This window comes from Leucopleurus acutus (genome assembly GCF_964270905.1).
Source record: "Leucopleurus acutus genome assembly, chromosome: 17".
Lineage (NCBI taxonomy): Eukaryota > Metazoa > Chordata > Mammalia > Artiodactyla > Delphinidae > Leucopleurus > Leucopleurus acutus.
Window position 1 is genome coordinate 8126507 of NC_139159.1, and position 16306 is coordinate 8142812.

Consider the following 16306-nt stretch of genomic DNA (forward strand, 5'->3'; position numbering starts at 1 on the left):
AGCTTTTATATCCTCGCTTCTGTTCTGAGTGTATAGGCTGTTGAGAAGGTGCCCTCGTCTGCTCGGGCTGCAGAATACCACAGACTGGGGGCGGAAACAACAGAAACCTGTTCTCTCACAGTTCTGAAGGCTGGAGGTCTGAGATCAAGGTGTCTGCAGGGTTGGTTTCTCCTGAGGCCTCTCTCCCTGGCTTGTGGGTGGCCGTCTTCTCCCTGTGTCTAAACATAGTCGTTCCTTGATCTGTACCCTGATCTCTTCTTATAAGGACACCAGTCAGATTGGATTAGGATCTACAACCTTATTTTACCTTAACTACCTCTTTAATGACCCAGTCTCCAAATAGAGTCCCATTTTGAGGAACTGGGGGTTAGGACTTCAACACATGAATTTTTGGGGGGTGGGGGGCACAGTTCAGCCCATAACAGAAAGCTAAATGAAAACCTGTATATTAAAACTTGGATAAAGCAGGCACTTGATCAGTGCTGGTTCAATCTGTTGACATTTTCAGAATGGCTGTTGTCAAAAAGAACACAAATAACAAATGCTGGCAAGGATGTGGAGTAAAGGGAACCTTGTGCACTGCTGGTGGGACTGTAAATTGGTGCAGCTACTGTGGAAAATAGTACAGAGGTTTCTCAGAAAATGAAAAAACGAAAAATGGAACTACCATATGACCCAGCAATTCCACTCCTGGATATATCTGAAAATAACAAAAACACTAATTTGAAAAGATACATAGACCCCAATGTTCATGACAGCATTATTTACAATTGCCAAGATATGGAAGCAACCTAAACGTCCATCAACAGATAAATGGATAAAGAAGATGTGGTATTTATATACATATATAATGGAATAGTACTCGGCCATAAAAAAGAACAAAATTTTGCCATCTGCAGCAACATGGACGGACTTGGAGGGCGTTATGCTAAGTGAAATAAGACAGAGAAAGACAAATACTGTATGATATCACGTATATGTGGAATCTAAAAAATACAACAAACCAGTGAGTGTAACAAAAAAGAAGCAGACTCACAGATATAGAGAACATACTAGGAGTTACCAGTGGGGAGAGGGAAGGGGGAGGGGCAAGATAGGGGTGGGGATTAAGAGGTGCAAACTATTAGGTATAAAATAAGCTACAAGGATGTATTGTACAACACGAGGAATATGAGTATTTCATAATAACTATGAATGGAGTATAATCTTTAAAAATTGTGAATCACTATATTGGACATCTGTAACATATAATATTGTACAGCAACTATATTTCAATATAGAAAAGAAAAAAATGTGTTGCTGCGTGTTGCTGCCCTGTATTTCGCTGGGATAACCTATGGTCCATGAGCGGGTATTACTGCAGCTCTGACTGGGCTGAACTGGCCATCAGACTCTGTTTCCTTCTGTTTCCCGCCCAGCTCCCTCACATCCCACGCCTGCTGTACCACCACTGGCAAGGGGCAAATGAGGGCAGAGCTGAGAACTTTTTGGCTGAATCAAAAATGGACTTGGTGAGTCTCCTCCGACCACATATTGTTAGGGGTTTCAGGACATCGTCCAACTGTTCTCTTACTGGTCACATGCCCTGTGTCACTGGAGCACAGGTTCACAATTGTCATCTTAGGAACGAAGGAAAATCTGTCCTGAGCCGATGGGGTTGCTTGCGATATCTTCACAAAATAGCCTTTCGGTGTTTCTTCAGTTAACACAAAAGGAAGTAAAGAGCACCAGTAACAACCACTGAAAATATAAAGAAAAAGGGAGAGAGCGCTACTTGGTTCCGAAGATGAGAAAAGTGAAAAGGTCTTTTGAAAATTCTGTCTCTGTCCCCGCCTCTGTCCCAGGTCAGAGCAGCAGCAGCTCTGGCTCTGGGCCTTTCCTCTTGCTTTTCTCTCTTCCTGGTCCCACGTTCCTGCATCCTGCAAATGCCATCACCAGTTATGGATTCCTCTGAGTGGTGCTCTGGTGGTTCTCGGTCACTCAAAATGTCCCTCCGGCCAGGGTTCATGGCTGCGGGCAAGGCCTGCCGGTTGGCACCCCCGCTTCTTCTGAGGAGAAGCAGGCAGAGGCTTTCAAGCCCATGGGCTGTTTGTCTGCAACCTTTGACTCTCGAAGGCCCCTTCGTTCTGCCGTCCTCTGCTCTTCTGTTTAACGGCAATTGTAAGTGTTCAAGGGGCAACCACGGAGGCGAGCGGCCTCAGCTAATGGGGCTAAATGACGAAATAAAGGTAGACATTTTCTCTCTCGTGCACAGCCCTGTCTATTCCAAGAGCATAAATAATGAATTTGAGGGGAAAAAAAATGAAGCATGAAACCTAAATGGAGGTTTGAAGGAAAGAAAATTTTAATTCTAGATTTTGGGGAAACAATTTCTGGTTGCAATTTTGAATACTCTTGATGGATGGAGTTGGCGGACGGTGACCACAGCTGCAGCGTAGAGAGGTCAGATGGCTTGCCAGGAAAGAGTGAAAACTCAGGGAACTGTAATGACGAGAAGCCCTCAAAGAGCTTTCAGGGAGCAGACAGACATGCTGGGAATCCTGGGAGCCACTGCAGTTAACATCTAGAAACAATCGTGGGACATCCTTGCCTAAAATACAGACCGACAGTGCAGTAGTACACTCTCAGTGTCTAGAGCCTGGGCTCACAACAAGCAAACAATCTGTGTAGCATATAAATGTATGCAAATATGTATACATTTGATATATTTATATATTTAAATAAATAAATAAATATATATATATACACACACATACGTATACAGTGTACGTGTATTAAATCTGTGCTGGTTAGAATAAAATCAAATGGGGAGGAGGGTGGCAGATCCCAAGTTTTTCTAGTCTCCATCCGAGCTGGGAAAGGACCAGGTTCCTGTCGTGCCTTGCCTGGCCCAGCCGCTCTCTTCCTTCTGTGTAAACTGTGCCACGAAGGAAAGGGGAGGCTGTCACCTTACTCAAGCTGCTACCAAGCTCTCTCTTCTTCAGCTGAAAAGAGCCTAAGATTTTTTTCTTTTAAATAGTATAGGATCACTTTAAATAGCCAGGTGGTCATGGTCAAAAGATGTTCTAATATTTATGCAGAGTTCATGGAAAGGAGCTCACAGCACTCTCAGGATTCTTACCAACCCTCAGGTGTTGCTGGGTGAGTGTGTGTGTGTGTGTGTGTGTGTGTGTGTGTGTAGGATGGCGGGAAGGTTGGGAAGGCGATGGAAGGAAGGCATGATCTTCTTTTAAAACAAGCTGATAGGGAATTCCCTGGTGGTCCAGTGGTTAGGACTCGGTGCTTTCACTGCCAAGGGCTCGGGTTCGGTCCCTGATCAGGGAACTAAGATCCCACAAGCCGCGCAGCTTGGCCAAAAACCCAAACCCAAACCCAAACCAAAAAACAAGCTGAGGCGATGAGCATTTGTGCTTTTGCATTGTTTCCAGTAAGAAAGAATCCATAGAGTGCAGGGGTCCCCAACCCCTGGGCCTCGGACCAGTACTTGTGCACGGCTGTTAGGAATGGGCCAGCACAGAGGGAGGTGAGTGGCAGGCTACGAGCGAAGCTTCCTCTGCCGCTCCCCATTGCTCCCCATTGCTCCCCATCGCCTGCACCATTCCCCCGCCCAACCCTGCCGTCTGTTGAAAAATTGCCTTACACAAAACCGGTCCCTGGCGCCAAAACGGTTGGGGACCGCTGATATAGTGGACTCCTCGTTGAGTGCTCTGTCAGGGAGGACAAAGACAGGAGGGGGAAGGGGGCTGGTCTCTTTTGCTGGCCGTGCTGAGGCCTTAGTTGGCAAGGATTTGAGAGGACAGGCGGAGAGGTGCTATTTCACGCCAGGAGGGCTGGCTGGCTGGTCCCCACCCACTCCCTACCTGCTTCCCACCCATCCTGGTGTCAACTTCAAGCTGGAACACCCTCAGCCTTGTTCAGTGAGCTTATTTGACTTTGATTCCGTAGCTGCAGTGCAATACCAGGATACCCAACCGAAGTGCCACGTGATGTGAGAGCTTGCCCTCGTGGCGCTGGCCCCTGGGGTGTAGGACGGGGAGGGGGCGTCACTTCTTCTCTGTGGCTTTTCGGGCCTGCCTGGTCTGGCTGCTGTCACTCTGGGTGGCACAGGAGATGGATCAAGGGACAAAAAGAACTGCTGCCAGGCTTGAGGTGTCGCAGGAATTCTATTTACTGTCCCTGCATTTCTGTCTGGGTCTGATCCTGGTCTTGGAGGGGAGTCAGTAAACATGACCCCAGAAGTCTTGGCGTGAAAAGAAAAAACCCACAACAAAGCAGACTTTTTTTTTTTTGGACAGACTTTCCCTTTACCTGAAGTACAGGTTTGTTGACTGTCAGGCAGTGCAGCTCGCACAGGTAGTCAGTCCCTTGTGTGGCCGGAGAATCTGCCATCTGGGTCTTCCTTTTCTGTCAGCCCTCACCCTGGTATCTGTTTGCTCCCAGAGTGTCCTACAAATCACAATAAGCGTGAAAAAAACACAGATGAGCCCCCAAGGTGCTACAGCCTAAGGTGATTGGGAACACAGGGGACAGTCCTGCCATCCAGCGGCCAGTATCCTGGGGTTTGATGGGTGTTTGTGAGATGGAGGTGACAGGACAGCGGGAGGGTGGAGAGCAGGTGGGGGACAGCCAGTGGCAGCATTTCAGAGCAAGATCCTGCTCTAAAGAGCTTGTAGCCAAGCTTGTAGCTTGTAGCTTGTGGGCTCTGGGATGAGCCGGGACCTCTGGCTGACCTGTCTATTTCAGCTCAGTGTGTGAGGCTGTTGGCCGGCAGTTACTGTGCAAGAGGAACCTGGGGCAGAGGACGAAGAGGAGAGGAAGCCACGTGGGTGAAGCCGAGCTAAGCAGAGAACGGATGAGAGGTGGGAGAGGCCCGAAATCAGAAATGAGAGTGCAGGAGAGCGGCAACGAGGAAGTGAGAACGTGGGGTTCTGCAGAGAGGCGTTGTGATTTGGGGGCGGAAGACCTGGGTCTCACCTCTGCCCTTTGTGAGCTGGGAGCCTTAGGAAAGGGATTTACCCTCTCTGAGCCTCCATTTTACCCTCTTGAAAGTAGAGCCGATAACCTCCGTCCTCTCTCCTTCATAAGGATGGGGTGAGAATTAAATGAAAACATGAAGACCTTGTAAGACAAAACTCATGCTAACGCCCTCCTTGGCCAACCATTGGTTGGTTCAACAAATTTGGTTAAAGAAAGAAAGACACAGGGGAGTACAAAACAGAACATAGAGAGAAGCTGATTAATCAAAAGAAGCAGGAGGGAGCCAGGTGGAGAATTAAGAAAGAACCAGATGGTGATGGTGTTGGCAGAGACACCAGACTCACTTGAAGATGCAGAAAGAGTGATGGGGTCCAATGGATGAGCAGTGATACCCGTGCTTAAGAGCTCAGTGTCAGCCCAGCGAGTGAGAGACAGGGCCCGGAGAAGGGGGAGCAGGGGAGAACCCCCACGGTGGAGACGGCGAGAGAAAGTCAAACAACACTTGGTCTTAGGAAGCCTAAAGGCAGAGGCAGGAGGTCGCACACCGATGGGCAGACAGATGAAGTCATCTCGGGTGGGGTACAGATGACAGTGAGGCAGAATGATGCAGGTTACCTTAGTTGAAATTTAGGGTAGATGAGATCTTTATCCAAAATGGTAATCTAAGAAAGGGACGTCTTTTTTTTTCAGGAGAGAAAGCCTTCACTGATTTGCTCTGAATCCAATTATTTGGTCCAAACTGGAAGATGAATCACGTGTAAGAGAGTCTAGAGAAGGAGAGTCCCGCGTCCAACTCAAGAGGAGGTGGGTCAAGCTTCTGTGATTCAGTGTCATGAGAGGTACAGGAAGAGGCTCTGGAAGGAGGTGACAGCAATGTTTCGCCTTCCAGGAAGGGGGCCAGTGAAAATGGGATGCTTGTAGTCGATTTAAGGGGTAAAAGTTGAGAGGCACAGGACAACCGGGGTCGAGACGGCTTCTCTGAGAGGCCCTTTTGTTCCCAGGCAAGACGTTGCCGCTGCTGGGTTCAAGGGGGGTGGGAGGGATGATGGATTGCCAATGAACATATGAAGAATGAGGCAGAGCAGCATGAAAGCATTTGTTTGGGCTTTATAGATTTTCTAATAAAAATGTCAAGGTTTTTTCACACCATTTCGAAAATGTCATCAAATGCAAAACAGTTCTCCTTATGCCAGTGATAAAGGCTGCATTTCCAATGGTAAATTCCAGCCCGAGATGCAATAACAAAGTTTCTCAGGTTGCCTCCAAGTCAAACCAGGGGTCAGGGTCGGTCCAGGACCCTTCGGGGTGACCCTTCACAGTAACTGACCCCTCCCAATACAGCCCAGAACTTTCCTGACTGTGAAGTACTGGGGGAGTAAGGCTCAGTGTTAGCCCGGCGGGAACATCCCTGAGAACAGGGAGTCTACTCGTGAGCCATGTTTGGAGAGTAAAGTATGTATCTCTGAGCCTCTGACTCAGGATTTGTCTGCGGTAGCCGTTAGAGAACCTCTCCGTGGATTTTCTTGTCTCTAGACTCTCCTTGCAACCTGCCTCACACACTTCCTCAAAGTCCTTCTTCTTATTAATTGTTATTATTTTAATGCATCTTTAATCAGGTAGCAGCCCAGCTCAAAGACCTTCAATGGCTCCTCCTTGCCTTTTTTTGTCTTCATTTTTCATAACATTTTAACGTAACCCAAGAAATCCAAGATATTATCGTTACAAAGTATGATCCACATCAGAATAAGGAATAAGATGTTTTATATCCTATGTTTGTACTGAGCTTCAAATCCAGTGTGTGTTGCATAGTTACAGCCCGTCTCAATTTTAAAGTTAAATTTTATCAGTTATACTTCATCTTGCGTTTAGCTCTCGTAAGATTACATTTATAAGAGAAGATTCACAAACCAAGTTGTCCAAACATACCTTAAACATTGCCAATAACTGAATAGAACATCAGGTTTTAGAGTTGACTTTACACTAGTTAAATTTGAATCAAATTTTAAAAATCTCATTCTCATTGCAGAGTACCATCCCACCGTAGGGCTGGACCATTCACTCCCCTTTGTCTTTCATATTAAGTGCAAACTCTTTTGACTGGTATTCTACCCCCTAATTCCTTTGCAGCCTTATCTTCTGCAATTCCTGGGCCTGGACCTCATACTCCAGCCAAACTCATCCAGCCTCTGTCCCCACCTTTCACATTTCCTGTTCTCCACTGCAGGGCCTTTGTCACCCCCTTCATCCAGGGCATTTTCCCTTCACACCGTCTTTGCCTATTAAGATCCTGTTGCTCCTTCCGGATTTATTTCGGAAGTCACTTCTTCCATGAAGTCTTCCCTGATTTTCTGAACTGTGATTCTGTCAACGGTTATTTCTCCTTCCTTTTTATCCTTCAAAGCACATCGGTGCCTCCAATGAATCCACTTTGACCTGTATTCTAGTCTAATCCGAGATGCTCATCTCCTTGAAATTGAAGTAGAAGCGGCCTCACACACTTTCCAGCCCCCTACACTCCATCAGCTGCACTAAAGCTTGCTCAGGTTGCCTCCTTGTGGGCCACCAGGATTAGGGAAGAGTGAAAGCTTTCCATTTAGAGTCAATTTTCTTTTGGGGTTCATCTCTGTTAAGTTGACTTGCTAAAAGGACCATACGTGGAAAAAAGAAAAGAAAAGCAGGGAGAGCAGCTGGGTTTTGACCTTGGTCTGGTCTAGCACATCAGATCTGCTGCCCCACATTTGACTTTGGTAGACGTCTCTTTCCTGGGCCCAGAGGCAGAGGCCAGGAAGGGACTTGCAAATATGCTGTCTTCCGTCCCTGGCGGGTTCTCTGCAGCTCAGAGGAAAACACTTAAAGGACAAAAAAAGAGAGGGGGTTTCTGAAGGGACTCTGTTTCACGTGTGGGACTTCTCGGGGGGCTTCTAGTGGACCAGGACTCTAGGGGGTCCTGGTGCAAACACTTCCTCTTGGATCCTCTGAGCGTGAGGGATTTTAAACACCGGAAGGGCTTACTTCCATGATCCAGGCAAACACCGGAATTACAGTCTTTGACTTAAAAAAATGTATGGATCTGGGGAGTGGCCAGCAGGAAGGCAGTAAGTTCTATATGTACTGTCTGGAAGGCATAGGGGTCAGCTCAACAGGCCTGCCACCTCCTGCATCCCAGGAGCGATGGAGTGTTGGTGGTTGGATCAGCGACGTCTAGGCAAGAGTTTTGCAGTGTGCAGGAGGAAAACTTGGAGAAGCGTAATAAGGCAGCTCCCGGACAGGATTCCCAGGGGGCAGGAAGCCACTGCTAGGATAACTGACGGTAGCTTAGTCTGTTAGTCCAGAATTTGATGGTCTAGTCCTAGATCGACCAGTGTTTTATGGTAGAATCCTGAACATGTCCACCTCATGCCCGAGTTCTCCATATGTAGATGGGATAGTTGCCTGACATTTCTGGCAACCTGGCCAAACATTATGACTGATTTAGCTTCGAGCTTGAAAGCCTTGCACCCCCTTCCTCCCTCCCCCCTCCTCCCTCCCTCCCTCCCTCCCTCTCTTCCTTCTTTCCTTCCTTCCACAGATATTTATTAAATGCCTGCCAATGACCGGGAGGATACAGCAGGGATCAAAATAGTCAAACTTCCTAACACATGCTAGCAACAACTAGACAAGAAAAAAAAATTTTTTTTTAATAATAAAAATATAAAATACTTATTTTATATATATAATAATTATTGGGTATTGGTATATAATACTTATTGGGTAGTGATAAATGCTCCAAAGAAAGATAAATGCTCCAAAGATAAATAAAGATGGGTGAAGGGACAGAGAGTTCTATTTGGGACTGAACAATGTAAAGAAGATTCATCTGTGGGGTGGCATTTAGGCAGAGCCCTGGAGGAGACTCGGGTGTCATTGGGGGAAGCGCAGTGGGACCTGCAGAGGGAAGATTTGAGTCAGGCACTGTGCTGCCAGCTGTGTGACCCTGGGCAAGATGATAACTTCTGTGAACCTTGTTTCCAAGGTTTAAAATAAAGCTAATGACGCCTACGGGAGATTAAAATGCCAGGAGGCCTGGAAAGGCTTGGCCTGCAGTACAAACTGGACCAGGGTGCATGCTGTCAGGCTAGCAGCCTGCAGCCCGGGTGAGCAGATTGCTAATCACCCCACTCTTCCTCAGGACCAAGTCAACCCTCAGTCTCTCTGGGCCTCTTTCTCAATCAATACAAACGGGAAACAACCGTTGGCCCCTCCTCAAAAGAATGCAAAAGGGCAGGTGAGGTAGCAAATGCAAAAATGCTTTGAACCAGCTCTTCGGATAAAGGTCTGCAGAGAATCAGAGCACGTGGGAGAGGCCGGCCCTCACCCCGCGGGACTTGGCGGCAAGGACTCCAGCACCAGGACGGGTCCTTTAAAAACGTGGGGTTTAGACCGAGACGGAGGGAGACAGATTTGCTAGCACAAGAGAGAGCTGGGAAGAGAGCCAGTCCCGGGGCGGAGGCGCAGCAGAAGGGCGGCTCCGGATGGCCGCCAGGAAGCAACAAAGCGGCAACACAAACAGGAAGCAGGACCGCTGGTGACAGGATGGGGCCCTGCAAGAGCCGGGAAGAGCCCGGAGAGGCGGCGGGGCCGCCGGGATGCTGGGGGAGCAGGCGGCCTAGGGCAGGAAGGGGGTGCCTCTCCGCGCGGGGAATCCCAAGTGAAATTGACGTCTCCATCTAAGTACGGAATAATGCACCCTCTTACACTTTTCTTAAAAATGCAACAGAAAGCTGCCTACTCTGCAACTCTCTTCCCGCCACCTCTGTCGGGAAAGGGTTTTTCTGCTTCCCTTTTACCCACTTACGTATCCACCTCCTCTTTAGTGAAATAGCATCGCACCCGGGGCCTGCCACTACCCTCTGCTGATTTCAGAGGCTCGGGGGAACCAGAGCCTACCTTATTATTGGGAACCTGCCGGTAGGGGCATCTAGCAGATGATTGACTCCCAATGAGAACAGGATCTGCGTCTAGAATAATATGAGTAGATTGCAGATTGATTCATGGGACCAAGCACGGAGCAGCCCAAACTCCATTCTTTCTTCCGTTCCATCTCCGACCTCCTGTCAGTCTCAAAATTGATAGAACAGCCTGAAGCCATTGAACAGAGTTATGTGGGCAATCACCTTTCTAATTCTTGAATCTAGGTGCCAATATGTCAAGAGGACCCAGGCGAGGGGACAACAGGGTGGCTTTATTTAACATGATGACAAGCAAACGCTTGAATAGCAAGGAGCTCATGAGCTTTGCAGCAGCAGGAAAAAAAAAAAAAAAAAGGAAAAAAAGGCCCCTGCATGGATGCCTGCCTGCACTCCAGTAGCCCTGCACGGTGCAAAAAAGAGATTGCTAACAAAAAGGTTATTCAGCGGCTCCCCGAACAAATCCAAAGGTAACAAGTATGGATGGAGCAGATGTCAGGAGACTGAGCGCTATTTTGGAAAACTGCCGAGATATTTAGAAACAGCGCTTTCTTATTAACCCAAGCATAATGCTGAAGGTCCTTTAAGATAAAACTTCCCAGAGGCCACCTGTATTTGACATGGCGATAGGATGAATGCCTGAGTGTCCACTGATACTGGAAATGCTTTTAAGAACCAGCCTCAACTGATGGTTCTGGCACAAACAAATCACGAACTAATTTATGTATTCCTGCAGCTGCATCCCGGCCGAGGCGCGCAGGCCGATTCACAGCTGACTGGCGCTGCCTCATTCTTTGCAGATTTGGCATTTAACTGTAATTAAGATTTATTGTTCACTAGCTTGCAGGTCAGGGCGAGCATGACAGTATGGGTAACTTTTCTGTTTACTAGTAAAATGTCTGGTAGGAGGAAGCCTCAAACCTTCCAAGCAGAACTTGACGGAAATAAATAGCACCTCTTCACTCCAGGACTGGCGCATGACCGATTTTAATCAGACACGAGGGTTCTCTTTAAAGGAGGGCAGGGAGACATCAGAAAGAGCTAGTGAACTGTACTGTTGCTTTTGCCCCAGAAGGGGACGGGCCAGAAGCCAAATCAATTACTGCTGATCTTCTGGATTTGGGGAAGGGATTGTATGCTTGGTGTGGGAGGGAGGCGCGGATGGAGACCTCGATGCCGACAAAGGTTCTGCAGAGGCTGGGACCTGTGAGTCTTCACGGCCCCTCCTTGCCGCCGAGAGCAGCATCATTCCTCATCTCTCTCCGCTCTCAAGGATGCCCTTGGACCAAATCAGATGGCCGGAGGGGGAGGGAGGCAGGGGTTCAGCAGTCAGCGGCCGCTCACCTGCTTTTACAGTCTGTCTGCTGAGGTCCTGTGCAGGTGACCCACGACACAGTGGGTGTGAATGAACAAACGGTCTGTAAGCAGACAGATGAAGAAGGACATCTCATCCCTCCTGGTTGATTAGAAGGCAGAAATGCTGAAGCATAATGTCCTTCAATTTTCTAGCATCTATAATTTATTATCTATTATTGTTTGTCCTCCTTGGGGTCTTTTTGTCAGTGCCTACGTGAAATAAAACATTACTCACACGAACCAGAGATTTAGACCCTGATCTTGTTCTGTTTCTCTTGTTTCCTGACAGAGGACGGGAAAGGAAGAAAAATCCTCTGCTCTACGGTAGCACTGTTGACTCCAGAATATAATTTTATATGATCTTGTAAACTTATCTCTTTGTATCTCACCCTAAACTGTACATCATTCAAACTGTGGCTTACAAAAATGCACACAACACTTCAGGAAAAAATTAAGGGTAAATGAGTGAAAAAGTGTGTGATTCCTGGCATTTTCTTGTTTCACGTTGTCTATTAATATTTGAGCTACCAGTTCATGGAAGTTAGAGAGGGTTAGTTGTGGTCTGCAGTGACCCAATACTTCCCCGATTGCCTTAATTAGAGCACATTTGTTTTCCTCTTGACCAGAAAAGGATCTCAAGATTCTAAGAAGTATAAGAGATCTTTTGTTTTGACATTAAGAGGAGGCTGTAAAAGCAAGCATCTTTCCCAAAGGTAAAAGGGGGAAAAGGGTGTGAGATTCATTTTAACGGTGGAGAGAGACAAAATCTGAAAAAGGACTTAAAAGAAAGCTTCCTAAACATTTTACCAACCGAAGGTGTTTTATAGTCCTAGATACCAGATTTCTAGTCTTGTGGAATTCAGTTCAATTACAGCGACGCTGAATCACAGAAGAGGAAAATACAATTGCAGGAGGGTAGATCCGAATATTTAGATCCACTTGTTAGTGGTGTTTTAACCATTTAAAGGAAAGCCAGACCTCCGTTTCCCTGAAGTCACCATCATTCGTTTGATTTTCAGATCTTGCCAGTTTAAGTCAGCATTACTGTATCCCAGGGACACTGAGACAGGCACAGAGAGGTTCGAGAAGTCTCAACTTGACCATAAATGCGAGCCTAGTGTACCAAGCCCCAGGACTCTGGTCCTCGGTGATGCCCTGCAAGGTGATCTCAGAGAACACAAATGTCGCTCCACAGTGTCCCGAGTTGCTGATCTAAGCAAAGCATGTTGATAAACTCGGGCTCCGGCTTCTCTGGATGCAGACGGGCACAGAAAAGGACGTGGAGGATGCTGCAGCCATTTAGTGGACAGGACGCTGTAGAGCCCGCTGCTGTTCAGTCCAGACAACGGGAGGGGGAGAGAGGGAGCCGCCGTGGCTCCAAACAGGTGGGCAGCTGGAGGAGAGTCGCTCTGCTCTCAGCTGGGGGCGGTTTGCGGAGGAAGGGAGGTCTCAGGAGCTGGTAGAATGATTTCAGGAGACAGCTTGACGAGATGGGACAGGGCAGGATTCCAGGCTCAGGGACTCCTGCCCTGGACGAAGGAAATCTTGAAGGAGGGAAGATGCTTAGCTGAAGGGGCAGTGGGAAAAATTCCAAAGAAGGAAAAGGAGGACTTAGCAGAGCTGCTTAGATTCTCAGCGTGTAGGAGATCCTCACCCACTCAACACAATCACTGTTTCCCCATCTTTGCTGAAAACGTAATTACGTTGTTACATTGCTCGGGCATTTATGCTTTGTTTTTTAAGAATAATACTGTGCCCACATAGGTCGCCTCATTCTTAATGGAATGTTAAAGAATGAGACATGATTCATCAAAGAATGCCCGGAATAGAGAGAAAATGGATCAGAACCCAGGGAAAATAACTCCATTGTTTGAAAATTTAAAAAATGTGTTTGGGGGGGGCGCCCACGGAATAATTCTTATTTCCTGAGACACTAAGCATTGGGAATTTCCTTTTACAAGGAGGAGAATAAGCAATATCTTCAAGGAAGGAACATAGAGCCGTCAGAGATTTTAGGGCGCTTTAAATAGATACTGTGGAATTATCCCTTAAAAATGCTGTAGGAATGTGGACGCCTACCAATAGTGTGTGAGACTGGCTATTTCCCAATGTCCTGCCCAGGAGTAGAAGTTATCAGTACTTATGACATCATAGGCCAAGAGCTGGTGTCGTGTTTTATCCTGACCTTCTCTGATCGTGAGGACGAGTTCTATCCTAAATCAAAATCACCATCTAGACCGAAATCTCTCTCATCTGTCTTGACCACTTGTAACTCTTCTGTGAATTGCCTGTTCAATCCCTTTGCCCATTTTTCTCCTGGGTTCTTTGTCATTTATTATTTTGCAGAAGTTCTTTGCATATTAGGGACACAAGATTCGTGCAAGAGAATGCTCACACCATTGTACCCTGGGCTGCATTCAGTAGAACTACCTTTCTTTTTAAATTTTTATTTTATATTGAAATAGAGTTGATTAACAATGTTGTGTTAGTTTCAGGTGTACAGCAAAGTGATTCCATTATACATGTACATGTATCTATTCTTTTTCAAATTCTTTTCTCATTTAGGTTATTGAGTATTGAGCAGAGCTCCCTGTGCCCTATAGTAGGTCCTTGTTGGTTATCTATTTTAAATATAGCAGTGTGTACATGTCAGTCCCAAACTCCCAGTCTGGCCCTCCCCCCAACCTTCCCCCCAGTAACTGTAAATTTGTTCTTTAAGTCTGTGAGTCCAGAACTGCTTTGCTTTCTTTTTTTTTACTAAATTTTATTTATTTATTTTTGGCTGTGTTGGATCTTTGTTGCTGCACGTGGGCTTTCTCCAGTTGCGGTGAGCGGGGGCTACTCTTCGTTGCAGTGCATGGGCCTCTCACTGCAGCAGCCTCTCCTGCTGCGGAGCACAGGCTCCAGGCGCGTGGGCTTCAGCAGTTGCGGTGCGTGGGCTCAGTAGCTGTGGCTCGTGGGCTCTAGAGCACAGGCTCAGTAGTTGTGGCGCACAGGCCTGGTTGCTCCGCAGCACGTGGGATCTTCCCGGACCAGGGAATGAACCCGCGTCCCCTGCATTGGCAGGTGGATTCTTAACCACTGTGCCACCAGGGAAGCCCCTGGAACTCCTTTCTTAATTTGCCAATTTAACAGTCTAAAAAGGCCATTTCAATGTTTGTGTCTATATTTGTTTGCTTATTAATGAGATTAAACATTTTTCATATGTTTATTAGAAATTTATATTTCTTCTGCAAATATCCCCTTGCCCATTTTTGGGGGGGAGGTGCTGACAGTGTTTTTCTTACTGGTGTGTAGGATATGAACCCAGGGCCTATTATTTGTGGTAAATAATTTGTCATTCAAATTTTAGGTACTTAGGTGTCCATGAGCTTTGTTCGCAGGGGGACTTCTGGCTCTGTGGACTGACTGGGGAGAAGGTGTATGTTTCAGCACTGGCTGTATTCTCCTTAAATTTGCAAATCAAACACAATTCACCATCCTGACGATTAATTTCCTTTTGAAGAACACCCAGTCTGGTCTATATAAGAAATGGTATTTCTTCTTGTAATGTGGCTTTGACCATGTACCACATAACATAGTAACTCTGGCCTTCTTGTGCGAAAGGTTACATTTGCTTGTATTTATTACCATTGAGCTGATGAATTACAACGCCTCTGCCTTCTCCTCTGTCCACAGGAGCTGGGGGCTAGGGCAGGGTGGGCAGAGAGTAGGGATCGGCAGGTAGAAAGCAGAATAACCCCCTGCGGGGAAGGCAGGGAAGAGGCGTGAACTTGGCCTCGGATGCCGTCAGCATCTTGTTCCCTTTGTCACTGCCTCTTGCTGACTTCTGACTTCTGTCCTCGTCTCATTCTCTCCCTTGGTTGGTTGGCCTTCTTCATGTGTCAGACAACATCTTGAACTTTTAGCCCCTGGAAAGAGGGAGACTCTGTTCTCTTTTCATTGCATCCTGCAGAAAGCACTCTCTTGAGGGCCCAGTTTGGGTCAGGAGGAGGGATGTGCCAGGTAAAGTAGAGGATGTCCAAGCAGATGAGAATTTCAGAGAAACAGCTCATTATTTTTTAGTTATAAGTATCTCCCCAAAGTTGCATGGGCTATACTTATACTACAGAGTTATTAATTGATTATCTAAGATTCAAGTTTAACAGGACATCCTGTATCTTTATTTGCCGAGTTTGGCAACTCTAGTCAGGAGTCTGCTTCTGGAACAGTCAGCTCAGAGCCAGGGAGCTGGGGCTCTGTCCACCCTCACGTCGGTTACCAGTGTCCAGTGGGCATGTCCTCGCTGCTACCCACTTGCCAGTGGTGGGGTGTGGTGTTCCCTAGACAACCCAGTGGGTGTCTGCCACACCCACCCTACCTCGACCGGCTGTCTCTCTGTGCAGCTGGCCTTTCTGCCAGCTCCCTCCCGTGACTCTGACTGCCTGACCGCACCCCTACTCACTAGCACTGTGCTCTGTCATTCGCTGTCACTGTGAACCCTCTCGGTCTCTGGTCCCCATGATGTGATGTAAGCCACATGAAGAGCAGGGTCTGTGTGTGTGTAGGGGGGGCTTCTTTAACGCCCCCTGACATTTCCTTATGGTGCCAATGCACACCTGGTTGTAATGAGTTCAGCCCAAGGTCCCTGAATCTGGGACATCATTTTCCTGCCATCCCCGTCCCCGGGACACCAACCTTACAGGAGACCCAGCACTTCTCCCCGGAGGCCACGTCTCAGCACTTACAACCTGCTCACAAGGACGCGTGTGTGCTTGCCCTTTCTGCTTCTCCAGCTGTGGCCTGTGCGGACACACACTTAGCTTTGGCACTTTCCATCCCAGACAGGTCACCACCAAGCCTCACGCGCATGCAGGGGCTCAGCCCTAGATGTGGGTAGCTAGTGTGTCGAGGTGACCCCACCAGCATGAGAATCCTGTCAGGACCATCAGAGACAGGCATGAGCTCATCCAGGGAAGCTGGACCCAGGATGCTCCAGGGTGGCCTGTTAACAGATGCTCCCACAGGGCGAGGTATCCAGGCCCCCT

At 47.5% G+C, this 16306-nt stretch overlaps 1 long non-coding RNA gene across 2 annotated transcripts in view; it reads left to right on the plus strand.

Annotated features, from left to right (window-relative positions):
* LOC309974131 overlaps positions 1 to 16306 on the plus strand; it is a 113346-nt gene that overhangs the window by 81846 nt on the left and 15194 nt on the right. For both annotated transcript variants that reach the window (XR_014326859.1, XR_014326860.1), the window contains exon 2: positions 5668 to 5781. This is a non-coding gene — a long non-coding RNA (uncharacterized lncRNA). The remainder of the gene's footprint in view (positions 1 to 5667; positions 5782 to 16306) is intronic.